Source organism: Cryptomeria japonica, unplaced genomic scaffold (genome assembly GCF_030272615.1).
Source record: "Cryptomeria japonica unplaced genomic scaffold, Sugi_1.0 HiC_scaffold_89, whole genome shotgun sequence".
NCBI classification, from domain to species: Eukaryota; Viridiplantae; Streptophyta; class Pinopsida; order Cupressales; family Cupressaceae; genus Cryptomeria; species Cryptomeria japonica.
This window is the reverse complement of record NW_026728911.1, coordinates 112,267-123,818: the sequence shown is the minus strand read 5'-3', so window position 1 is coordinate 123,818 and position 11,552 is coordinate 112,267. Positions and strand designations below refer to the sequence as shown.

General features: G+C 62.3%; 1 non-coding gene across 1 annotated transcript; it reads right to left on the bottom strand.

Moving 5' to 3' along the window:
* Positions 1-7,804: 7,804 nt before the first annotated feature.
* Positions 7,805-7,923, bottom strand: LOC131864606 (5S ribosomal RNA). The gene has a single exon (XR_009363371.1). It is a non-coding gene; the product is annotated as a 5S ribosomal RNA (ribosomal RNA).
* Between the last annotated feature and the right edge of the window lie 3,629 nt (positions 7,924-11,552).

The window sequence follows — 11,552 nt, the reverse complement described above, 5'->3', positions numbered from 1 at the left end:
GTTATGAGCTTGTCGCAGTGTGTACTTAGCAAACCGCGACCCACGTGCGAATCCACCCCGGCCACCCACCCCCGTCGAGGTGCACACCCTCCCTCGCGAAGTGCGCCCCGTTCGCCAAGTGTGAGCCCTGCCCGGGTGCGCGCACCTTGCTAGGGCGTCGGGTGTGCACCCGGCCCGGCCTACGTGCGTGCACCTGGAGGGGGCGTCGTGTGCGTGCAGTGTCCCGTCTGCAACGCGGTGCCCACACACCACCTCGGGCGCAACGACCTGCGCTCACATGTGGGCCGAGTGCACCTTGGTGCATGTTCGGGGCGCCTCGGGTGCACGCTCGATCTTGCCCCGGTGCACCAAGGCGCTCGGTTTGCCCCGGGTGCGCACTTGGTGCAAGGTGGGCACCCAAAATAGGGATCAAGCACCAAAACACAAGTTTCGGGATGCAAAATGGGACCCAAGGACCACAAATGCGTTCCAAGACCCATGATGGGTCCACGAGAACAAAAATGTGTTCCGAGACTTAATAAACAAATATTGGGTTTTAGGAGAAGAAACATGCTCTGATGCCCAAAACGAGAATCGACCCCGAAAAGGCCACAGGCCAAAAGTGGGATGCGAGACAAAAAAAAATGGGACCCGAGGACCAAAATTGGGTTCCCAGGTCGAAGACAGGGCAACCGGACAAGAAACGACCTCTAAGGCTCGAAATGAGTCCCGACGACTAAAACTTGACAAGAAGCACCCATCAGGCACCCAACTCGACACCCATGGGATGCCGACCCACCCGGGCTTCCACCTAGCACACCTTGGCACCCACCCACCCTCGCACCCAACCTCGCACCCAACTTAGCACCTTTGAACCCACATTGGCACTCACCCTGACCCTGGCACCTTGGAACCCACATTGGCACTCACCTTGACCCTGGCACCCACCTTTGCACTCACCTTGGGACCCACCCTGGCTCCCACCTCGGCACCCACCCAGACACCCACCTTGGTTCCTTGGCACCCACCTTGGATCCTTGGCACCCACCCCGACACCCACCTTGGCACGCAACTTGGCTACTTGCCACCCACCTTGGCTCCTTGACGCCCACCCCGACAACCACCCCGTGACCTACCCTGGCTAGGGTTGGTGCACACCCACCCTGGTGCCCACCTTGGCACCCACCCTATGACCCACCTTGGCACGCACCTTAGTACCCACCCCGTTACCCACCCTAGGACCCACCCCGTGACCCACCTTGGCCAGGGTGGGTGCCTTGGTGCGCACAACTTGCCTGGGCTGCACACCAGGGCGGGCTCAAGATGGCACCCGCGTTCCGTTTTTTTCACTATCTTTCAAAACGGAAATTTTAAAATCTCATTTTTTTCTTTTTTTTGCCTTTTCTGGAAATTAGTGAAGGCAGCGCATCAAAGGTGCGCAATGCTGGTGCGAACCCGGGAGCGCTCCGATGTGTGCTCCAAGGTGCGGCGTGCACGAAGTCCGAGCCCGGTTTGCCCCGGGTGCGCACCTCGCGTGCACCTTCGCCGGGGTGAGCACCTTGGCTGGGTTGCGCGCCCTGGTGCGTACCAAGGAGCGCTCTGAAGTGTGCTCCAAGGTGCGGCGTGCACGAAGTCAGAGCCCGGTTTGCCCCGGGTGTGCACCTCGGGTGCGCACCTCGCGTGCACCTTCGCTGCGGTGGGCACCTTGGCTGGGTTGCGCGCCTTGGTGGGCACCATGCAGTGCACGAAGTCGGAGCCCGGTTTGCCCCGGGCGCGCACCTCCGCCAGGGTGGGCACCTTGGTGCGCACAACTTGCCTGGGCTGCGCATCAGGAAGGGCTCAAGATGGCACCCGCGTTCCGTTTTTTTCACTATCTTTCAGAACGGAAATTTTAAAATATCGTTTTTTTTTGCCTTTTCTGGAAATTAGTGAAGGCAGCGCATCAAAGGTGCGCAACGCTGGTGCGAACCTGGGAGCGCTCCGATGTGTGCTCCAAGGTGCGGCGTGCACGAAGTCGGAGCCCGGTTTGCCTCGGGTGCGCCCTGGTGGGCACCATGGTGCGCACCAAGGAGCGCTCCGAAGTGTGCTCCAAGGTGCGGCCTGCACGAAGTCGGAGCCCGGTTTGCCCCGGGTGTGCACCTCGGGTGGGCACCTTGGTGCGCATGCCTTGCCTGGGCTGCGCACCAGGGCGGGCTCAAGATGGCACCCGCGTTCCTTTTTTTTCACTATCTTTCAAAACGGAAATTTTAAAATCTCATTTTTTTTTGCCTTTTTCTGGAAATTAGTGAAGGCAGCGCATCAAAGGTGCGCACCTCGCTGCCCACCACGGTGCGCAACGCCGGTGGGCACCCGGGAGTGCTTCGAAGTGTGCTCCAAGGTGCTGCGTGCACGTTGTCGGAGCCCGGTTTGCCCCGGGTGCGCACCTCGCGTGCACCTTCGTCGGGGTGGGCACCTTGGCTTGGTTTGCCCCGGCTGCGCTCCGAAGCGGGGTTATTGGAGCGCCGCCTCTTTTTTTGTCGGAGCGTTTGGTGGGGTTTCTCGCATTGGCTCTTCCGAGGCCCGGTTGCCACCCTGGCGTTCACGAAGTCGGAAGTAGGGTTAATTGCCCGGGTGCGCACCTTTGCCAGGGTGGCACCTTACCTGGGCTGCGCACCAGGGCGGGCTCAAGATGGCACGCGCGTTCCGTTTTTTTCACTATCTTTCAAAACGGAAATTTTAAAATCTCCTTTTTTTTTTGCCTTTTCTGGAAATTAGTGAAGGCAGCGCATCAAAGGTGCGCACCTCGCTGCCCACCTTGGTGTGCTCTGAGGTGCGCACCCGGGAGCGCTACGAAGTGTGCTCCAAGGTGCGGCGTGCACGTTGTCGGAGCCCGGTTTGCCCCGGGTGCGCACCTCGCCTGCACCTTGGCCGGGGTGGGCACCTTGGCTGGGTTTGCCCAGGGTGCGCTCCGAAGCGGGGTTACTGGAGCGCCCCCTCTTTTTTTGTCAGAGAGTTTGGTGGGGTTTCTCGCATTGGCTCTTCCCAGGCCCGGTTGTTGGGTGCGCTCCCACCCTGGCGCGCGCGAAGTTGGAAGTTGGGTTAATTGCCCGGGCGCGCACCTTCGCCAGGGTGGGCACCTTGGTGCGCAAACCTTGGCTGGGCTGCGCACCAGGGCGGGCTCAAGATGGCACCAGCATTCCCTTTTTCTCACTATCTTTCAAAACGGAAATTTTAAAATCTCGTTTTTTTTTTGCCTTTTATGGAAATTAGTGAAGGCATCGCATCAAAGGTGCGCACCTCGCTGCCCACCTTGGTGTGCTCCGAGGTGCCCACCACGGTGCGCAACGCCGGTGCGAACCCGGGAGCGCCCCGATGTGTGCTCCAAGGTGCGGCGTGCACGAAGTCGGACCCCGGTTTGCCCCGGGTGCGCACCTCGCGTGCACCTTGGTGCGCACACCTTGGCTGGGTTGCGCGGCCTGGTGGGCACCATGGTGCGCACCAAGGAGCGCTCCGAAGTGTGCTCCAAGGTGCGGCGTGCACGAAGTCGGAGCCCGGTTTGCCCCGGGTGCGCACCTTCGCCGCGGTGGGCACCATGGCGTGCACGAAGTCGGAGCCCGGTTTGCCCCGGGTGCGCACCTCGCGTGCACCTTCGCCGGGGTGGGCACCTCGGCTGGGTTGCGCGCCCTGGTGCGCACCAAGGAGCGCTCTGAAGTGTGCTCCAAGGTGCGGCGTGCACGAAGTCGGAGCCCGGTTTGCCCCGGGTGTGCACCTCGCGTGCACCTTCGCTGCGGTGGGCACCTTGGCTGGGTTGCGCGCCTTGGTGGGCACCATGCAGTGCACGAAGTCGGAGCCCGGTTTGCCCCGGGCGCGCACCTCCGCCAGGGTGGGCACCTTGGTGCGCACAACTTGCCTGGGCTGCGCACCAGGAAGGGCTCAAGATGGCACCCGCGTTCCGTTTTTTTCACTATCTTTCAGAACGGAAATTTTAAAATATCGTTTTTTTTTGCCTTTTCTGGAAATTAGTGAAGGCAGCGCATCAAAGGTGCGCAACGCTGGTGCGAACCTGGGAGCGCTCCGATGTGTGCTCCAAGGTGCGGCGTGCACGAAGTCGGACCCCGGTTTGCCCCGGGTGCGCACCTCGCGTGCACCTTGGTGCGCACACCTTGGCTGGGTTGCGCGCCCTGGTGGGCACCATGGTGCGCACCAAGGAGCGCTCCGAAGTGTGCTCCAAGGTGCGGCGTGCACGAAGTCGGAGCCCGGTTTGCCCCGGGTGCGCACCTCGCGTGCACCTTCGCCGCGGTGGGCACCATGGCGTGCACGAAGTCGGAGCCCGGTTTGCCCCGGGTGCGCACCTCGCGTGCACCTTCGCCGGGGTGGGCACCTTAGTGTGCAGACCTTGGCTGGGTTGCGCGCCCTGGTGGGCACCATGGTGCGCACCAAGGAGCGCTCCGAAGTGTGCTCCAAGGTGCGGCCTGCACGAAGTCGGAGCCCGGTTTGCCCCGGGTGTGCACCTCGGGTGGGCACCTTGGTGCGCATGCCTTGCCTGGGCTGCGCACCAGGGCGGGCTCAAGATGGCACCCGCGTTCCTTTTTTTTCACTATCTTTCAAAACGGAAATTTTAAAATCTCATTTTTTTTTGCCTTTTTCTGGAAATTAGTGAAGGCAGCGCATCAAAGGTGCGCACCTCGCTGCCCACCACGGTGCGCAACGCCGGTGGGCACCCGGGAGTGCTTCGAAGTGTGCTCCAAGGTGCTGCGTGCACGTTGTCGGAGCCCGGTTTGCCCCGGGTGCGCACCTCGCGTGCACCTTCGTCGGGGTGGGCACCTTGGCTGGGTTTGCCCCGGCTGCGCTCCGAAGCGGGGTTATTGGAGCGCCGCCTCTTTTTTTGTCGGAGCGTTTGGTGGGGTTTCTCGCATTGGCTCTTCCGAGGCCCGGTTGCCACCCTGGCGCGCACGAAGTCGGAAGTAGGGTTAATTGCCCGGGTGCGCACCTTTGCCAGGGTGGGCACCTTACCTGGGCTGCGCACCAGGGCGGGCTCAAGATGGCACGCGCGTTCCGTTTTTTTCACTATCTTTCAAAACGGAAATTTTAAAATCTCCTTTTTTTTTTGCCTTTTCTGGAAATTAGTGAAGGCAGCGCATCAAAGGTGCGCACCTCGCTGCCCACCTTGGTGTGCTCTGAGGTGCGCACCCGGGAGCGCTACGAAGTGTGCTCCAAGGTGCGGCGTGCACGTTGTCGGAGCCCGGTTTGCCCCGGGTGCGCACCTCGCCTGCACCTTGGCCGGGGTGGGCACCTTGGCTGGGTTTGCCCAGGGTGCGCTCCGAAGCGGGGTTACTGGAGCGCCCCCTCTTTTTTTGTCAGAGCGTTTGGTGGGGTTTCTCGCATTGGCTCTTCCCAGGCCCGGTTGTTGGGTGCGCTCCCACCCTGGCGCGCGCAAAGTTGGAAGTTGGGTTAATTGCCCGGGCGCGCACCTTCGCCAGGGTGGGCACCTTGGTGCGCACACCTTGGCTGGGCTGCGCACCAGGGCGGGCTCAAGATGGCACCAGCATTCCCTTTTTCTCACTATCTTTCAAAACGGAAATTTTAAAATCTCGTTTTTTTTTTGCCTTTTATGGAAATTAGTGAAGGCATCGCATCAAAGGTGCGCACCTCGCTGCCCACCTTGGTGTGCTCCGAGGTGCCCACCACGGTGCGCAACGCCGGTGCGAACCCGGGAGCGCCCCGATGTGTGCTCCAAGGTGCGGCGTGCACGAAGTCGGACCCCGGTTTGCCCCGGGTGCGCACCTCGCGTGCACCTTGGTGCGCACACCTTGGCTGGGTTGCGCGGCCTGGTGGGCACCATGGTGCGCACCAAGGAGCGCTCCGAAGTGTGCTCCAAGGTGCGGCGTGCACGAAGTCGGAGCCCGGTTTGCCCCGGGTACGCACCTCGCGTGCACCTTCGCCGGGGTGGGCACCTCGGCTGGGTTGCGCGCCCTGGTGCGCACCAAGGAGCGCTCCGAAGTGTGCTCCAAGGTGCGGCGTGCACGAAGTCGGAGCCCGGTTTGCCCCGGGTGCGCACCTTCGCCGCGGTGCGCACCATGGCGTGCACGAAGTCGGAGCCCGGTTTGCCCCGGGTGCGCACCTCGCGTGCACCTTCGGCGGGGTTGCGCGCCCTGGTGGGCACCATGGTGCGCACCAAGGAGCGCTCCGAAGTGTGCTCCAAGGTGCGGCGTGCACGAAGTCGGAGCCCGGTTTGCCCCGGGTGCGCACCTCGCGTGCACCTTCGGCGGGGTTGCGCGCCCTGGTGGGCACCATGGTGCGCACCAAGGAGCGCTCCGAAGTGTGCTCCAAGGTGCGGCGTGCACGAAGTCGGAGCCCGGTTTGCCCCGGGTGCGCACCTCGCGTGCACCTTCGCCGCGGTGGGCACCATGGCGTGCACGAAGTCGGAGCCCGGTTTGCCCCGGGTGCGCACCTCGCGTGCACCTTCGCCGGGGTGGGCACCTCGGCTGGGTTGCGCGCCCTGGTGCGCACCAAGGAGCGCTCCGAAGTGTGCTCCAAGGTGCGGCGTGCACGAAGTCGGAGCCCGGTTTGCCCCGGGTGCGCACCTCGCGTGCACCTTCGCCAGGGTGGGCACCTCGGTGCGCACACCTTCTCAATGTTTTCTTGCCTTTTCTGGAAATTGGTGAAGGCAGCGCATCAAAGGTGCGCACCTCGGTGTGCTCCGAGGTGCGAACCCGAGAGCGCTCCGAGGTGCCCACGAAGTCGAAAGTCGGGTTAATTGCATTGTTTTCCCCGGGTGCGCTCCGAGGTGCGCAACATCGGCGCGCACCAAGGAGGGCTCCGAAGTGTGCTCCAAGGTGCGCACGATGGCGTGCACCTCTGGTGCGCACGATTCGGAGCTCGGTTTGACCGGGGTGCGCACACCTTGGCTGGGTTGCGCACCTTTTGTGCGCTCCAAGGTGCGCACGAAGTCGGAGCTCGGTTTGCCCCGGGTGCGCACCTTCGCCAGGGTGCGCACCTTGATGCGCACGCCTTGGCTGGGCTGCGCACCTTGGTGGGCGCCATGGTGCGCACCTTTCGTGCGCTCCAAGGTGCGCACGAAGTCGGAGCTCGGTTTGCCCCGGGTGCGCACCTTGGTGGGCGCCATGGTGCACTCCGAGGTGCCCAAGATTGGTGCGCACCAAGGAGCGCTCCGAAGTGCGCTCCAAGGTGCGCGCGAAGTCGAAAGTTGGGTTAATTGTCCGGTTTGCCTCGGGTGCGCACCTTGCGTGCACCTTCGCCAGGGTGGGCGCCTTGGTGCGCACACCTTGGCTGGGCTGCGCACACCTTGGCACCCGCGTTTCCTTCATTTTAAATTTTTTTTTTTTACAATCTCTCAAGTGGGAAATTCTATAATCTCAACTTTTTTTGCCTTTTCAGGAAACTTTTGAATGGAGCGCATCATTGGTGCGCTCCGAAGTGTGCTCCAAAGCTCTCTCCAGCTGCGTGCACCTGCCCCGGCCGCGCACCCGGCCCCGCCCAGCTTCGCTCACCTGTCCCGGGCGTCTGGTGCGGAACCTTAGAGTAAGAAACATCACCGTGCACCTTGGCCAACGTGCGCGACTCGACCGAGCGCGCACTGGCCGAGGTGCACACCGATTTCACCTGGGTGCGCGCGCAGCACCTCGGGCGCACCGGGGTGCGCGCACAACGCCCGGGTTGCACCGTGGCCTGTGTGCTCGGGGCGCCTCGGGTGCGCGCTCGGTGTCGCCCCCGCGCGCGCGGTAGTGCGGGCAGCGCACCCCGGCCCGGCCCGGCCCCGACGAGAACGCAAACGGGCAAAAGGTTTATTCAAATAGCATTGCGACGCCCGGCGAAAAACTAAAAAAGGGTGCAACACCGGGACTTCCCGGGAGGTCACCCATCCCAGTACTACTCCGGCCCAAGCGCGCTTAACTGCGGAGTTCTGATGGGATCCGGTGCACTAACGCTGGTATGATCGCACCCGTTATGAGCTTGTCGCAGTGTGTACTTAGCAAACCGCGACCCACGTGCGAATCCACCCCGGCCACCCACCCCCGTCGAGGTGCACACCCTCCCTCGCGAAGTGCGCCCCGTTCGCCAAGTGTGAGCCCTGCCCGGGTGCGCGCACCTTGCTAGGGCGTCGGGTGTGCACCCGGCCCGGCCTACGTGCGTGCACCTGGAGGGGGCGTCGTGTGCGTGCAGTGTCCCGTCTGCAACGCGGTGCCCACACACCACCTCGGGCGCAACGACCTGCGCTCACATGTGGGCCGAGTGCACCTTGGTGCATGTTCGGGGCGCCTCGGGTGCACGCTCGATCTTGCCCCGGTGCACCAAGGCGCTCGGTTTGCCCCGGGTGCGCACTTGGTGCAAGGTGGGCACCCAAAATAGGGATCAAGCACCAAAACACAAGTTTCGGGATGCAAAATGGGACCCAAGGACCACAAATGCGTTCCAAGACCCATGATGGGTCCACGAGAACAAAAATGTGTTCCGAGACTTAATAAACAAATATTGGGTTTTAGGAGAAGAAACATGCTCTGATGCCCAAAACGAGAATCGACCCCGAAAAGGCCACAGGCCAAAAGTGGGATGCGAGACAAAAAAAAATGGGACCCGAGGACCAAAATTGGGTTCCCAGGTCGAAGACAGGGCAACCGGACAAGAAACGACCTCTAAGGCTCGAAATGAGTCCCGACGACTAAAACTTGACAAGAAGCACCCATCAGGCACCCAACTCGACACCCATGGGATGCCGACCCACCCGGGCTTCCACCTAGCACACCTTGGCACCCACCCACCCTCGCACCCAACCTCGCACCCAACTTAGCACCTTTGAACCCACATTGGCACTCACCCTGACCCTGGCACCTTGGAACCCACATTGGCACTCACCTTGACCCTGGCACCCACCTTTGCACTCACCTTGGGACCCACCCTGGCTCCCACCTCGGCACCCACCCAGACACCCACCTTGGTTCCTTGGCACCCACCTTGGATCCTTGGCACCCACCCCGACACCCACCTTGGCACGCAACTTGGCTACTTGCCACCCACCTTGGCTCCTTGACGCCCACCCCGACAACCACCCCGTGACCTACCCTGGCTAGGGTTGGTGCACACCCACCCTGGTGCCCACCTTGGCACCCACCCTATGACCCACCTTGGCACGCACCTTAGTACCCACCCCGTTACCCACCCTAGGACCCACCCCGTGACCCACCTTGGCCAGGGTGGGTGCCTTGGTGCGCACAACTTGCCTGGGCTGCACACCAGGGCGGGCTCAAGATGGCACCCGCGTTCCGTTTTTTTCACTATCTTTCAAAACGGAAATTTTAAAATCTCATTTTTTTCTTTTTTTTGCCTTTTCTGGAAATTAGTGAAGGCAGCGCATCAAAGGTGCGCAATGCTGGTGCGAACCCGGGAGCGCTCCGATGTGTGCTCCAAGGTGCGGCGTGCACGAAGTCCGAGCCCGGTTTGCCCCGGGTGCGCACCTCGCGTGCACCTTCGCCGGGGTGAGCACCTTGGCTGGGTTGCGCGCCCTGGTGCGTACCAAGGAGCGCTCTGAAGTGTGCTCCAAGGTGCGGCGTGCACGAAGTCGGAGCCCGGTTTGCCCCGGGTGTGCACCTCGGGTGCGCACCTCGCGTGCACCTTCGCTGCGGTGGGCACCTTGGCTGGGTTGCGCGCCTTGGTGGGCACCATGCAGTGCACGAAGTCGGAGCCCGGTTTGCCCCGGGCGCGCACCTCCGCCAGGGTGGGCACCTTGGTGCGCACAACTTGCCTGGGCTGCGCATCAGGAAGGGCTCAAGATGGCACCCGCGTTCCGTTTTTTTCACTATCTTTCAGAACGGAAATTTTAAAATATCGTTTTTTTTTGCCTTTTCTGGAAATTAGTGAAGGCAGCGCATCAAAGGTGCGCAACGCTGGTGCGAACCTGGGAGCGCTCCGATGTGTGCTCCAAGGTGCGGCGTGCACGAAGTCGGAGCCCGGTTTGCCTCGGGTGCGCCCTGGTGGGCACCATGGTGCGCACCAAGGAGCGCTCCGAAGTGTGCTCCAAGGTGCGGCCTGCACGAAGTCGGAGCCCGGTTTGCCCCGGGTGTGCACCTCGGGTGGGCACCTTGGTGCGCATGCCTTGCCTGGGCTGCGCACCAGGGCGGGCTCAAGATGGCACCCGCGTTCCTTTTTTTTCACTATCTTTCAAAACGGAAATTTTAAAATCTCATTTTTTTTTGCCTTTTTCTGGAAATTAGTGAAGGCAGCGCATCAAAGGTGCGCACCTCGCTGCCCACCACGGTGCGCAACGCCGGTGGGCACCCGGGAGTGCTTCGAAGTGTGCTCCAAGGTGCTGCGTGCACGTTGTCGGAGCCCGGTTTGCCCCGGGTGCGCACCTCGCGTGCACCTTCGTCGGGGTGGGCACCTTGGCTTGGTTTGCCCCGGCTGCGCTCCGAAGCGGGGTTATTGGAGCGCCGCCTCTTTTTTTGTCGGAGCGTTTGGTGGGGTTTCTCGCATTGGCTCTTCCGAGGCCCGGTTGCCACCCTGGCGTTCACGAAGTCGGAAGTAGGGTTAATTGCCCGGGTGCGCACCTTTGCCAGGGTGGCACCTTACCTGGGCTGCGCACCAGGGCGGGCTCAAGATGGCACGCGCGTTCCGTTTTTTTCACTATCTTTCAAAACGGAAATTTTAAAATCTCCTTTTTTTTTTGCCTTTTCTGGAAATTAGTGAAGGCAGCGCATCAAAGGTGCGCACCTCGCTGCCCACCTTGGTGTGCTCTGAGGTGCGCACCCGGGAGCGCTACGAAGTGTGCTCCAAGGTGCGGCGTGCACGTTGTCGGAGCCCGGTTTGCCCCGGGTGCGCACCTCGCCTGCACCTTGGCCGGGGTGGGCACCTTGGCTGGGTTTGCCCAGGGTGCGCTCCGAAGCGGGGTTACTGGAGCGCCCCCTCTTTTTTTGTCAGAGAGTTTGGTGGGGTTTCTCGCATTGGCTCTTCCCAGGCCCGGTTGTTGGGTGCGCTCCCACCCTGGCGCGCGCGAAGTTGGAAGTTGGGTTAATTGCCCGGGCGCGCACCTTCGCCAGGGTGGGCACCTTGGTGCGCAAACCTTGGCTGGGCTGCGCACCAGGGCGGGCTCAAGATGGCACCAGCATTCCCTTTTTCTCACTATCTTTCAAAACGGAAATTTTAAAATCTCGTTTTTTTTTTGCCTTTTATGGAAATTAGTGAAGGCATCGCATCAAAGGTGCGCACCTCGCTGCCCACCTTGGTGTGCTCCGAGGTGCCCACCACGGTGCGCAACGCCGGTGCGAACCCGGGAGCGCCCCGATGTGTGCTCCAAGGTGCGGCGTGCACGAAGTCGGACCCCGGTTTGCCCCGGGTGCGCACCTCGCGTGCACCTTGGTGCGCACACCTTGGCTGGGTTGCGCGGCCTGGTGGGCACCATGGTGCGCACCAAGGAGCGCTCCGAAGTGTGCTCCAAGGTGCGGCGTGCACGAAGTCGGAGCCCGGTTTGCCCCGGGTGCGCACCTTCGCCGCGGTGGGCACCATGGCGTGCACGAAGTCGGAGCCCGGTTTGCCCCGGGTGCGCACCTCGCGTGCACCTTCGCCGGGGTGGGCACCTCGGC